Raw genomic sequence first — 1,447 nt, 5'->3', positions numbered from 1 at the left:
ACATCTTGTACAGCAATTAACCACTAAGAAGAATATATGCTTTGTATTATTTGTTGAAACTGTACTTCTGATTTGATTTGAAACTGTCTTATTGCTATCTGTTTATCAATAAAACTTTGAAAAAAAATGTAAAATGCCAGAGCCATTTTGAAAACAGTTTGGCAGTTCCTCAGAAGGCTAAATGCAGTTACTTTATGCCCCAGAAATTCTACTTTCAGGTACATACACAAGAGAACTGGAAACAGATGTGCACATTAAAAATGAAGAGTGAATGTTCATGCCAGCATTATTCATAATAGCCAAAAAGCAAAACACCCTAAGTTTCCAAGAAAGGATGAAAGGAAAAATCAAGTATAATATAACCATATAGTAACATCATTCAGCCATAAAAAGAAACAACGAACTGATGGATGGTACATCCTGAATGAACTTTGAAAGTATGAAGGTGTGTGAAGGAAGCCAGGAACGAAGGCCACGTAGCGCATGAGTACATTTGCATGAAATGTCCAGGATAACCAAATTGATATGACAGAAAAAAGATTTGTGTTTGATTACGTTTGATGGGAAAGTAAATGACAAGGAGGAGTTTCTGTTTATACTGAGAAGTATAATTTAGAATTAGATGGTTGCAATGGTTGAATAACCTTGTGAATATACAATAAAACATTTTAATAGATTAATTTTATGGTAAAAATTATACTTTAATTTTAAAAAGTATTTGAAGTAGACTGATCAAAGGATATTTCAGTTGAAACATGTGTATTTGAATAAACTAATCAAAAAATAATATGAAGAGTAAAAATACTTATTCTTTCATTTTAGCTAGCCATTTATTCTTTCTAGCTCCATTACTTAATGGCATCATTCTCAGTATAGTCTAACCACAATTTTTGTAGCCCCACTATAGCAACATGAGCCGCAAACTGGAAACAACTCCAGTATTGTTCTAATTGTTTCACATCAATAGTTGAATGAATAGACAGAATGTTACATATTTCTATGTTGGAATACTACTTAGCAATAAACATGAATGATCAATGGGTATACATAACCACCTGAGCAAACTACCAGACATGACAAGATATCCATGTAACAAAATATCCATCTATGATTCTGTTTTTGTATTGTAAAATCAGAAAGCTAAGTGATAGATATAGGACAGGGGTAATGTTTGTCTAGGATAGTTGGGTTGGAATTGGACTGACAGCAAAGAGATAAGCAAACTTTTGGAGGATAGTAGTATTTTGTATTATGGTATATTGTGTTAGAGACATAAATTACACAAATTGTAAAATATGTCCATATATATTTATTAAGTTATACACTTAAATCAGTGTATTTACATATATGTATCTTATTCTCAATGAAGTTGTTAAAGATGAAGTTGTATAAAGCAACATCACCTTTATTTAATTATATACACAGAAAAAATTTATATATATATATG

Source organism: Octodon degus, unplaced genomic scaffold, assembly GCF_000260255.1.
Source record: "Octodon degus isolate 3935 unplaced genomic scaffold, OctDeg1.0 scaffold00032, whole genome shotgun sequence".
In the NCBI taxonomy this organism is placed as follows: Eukaryota; Metazoa; Chordata; class Mammalia; order Rodentia; family Octodontidae; genus Octodon; species Octodon degus.
The sequence above is the reverse complement of the archived record's forward strand: the minus strand, read 5'-3'. Positions refer to the sequence as shown.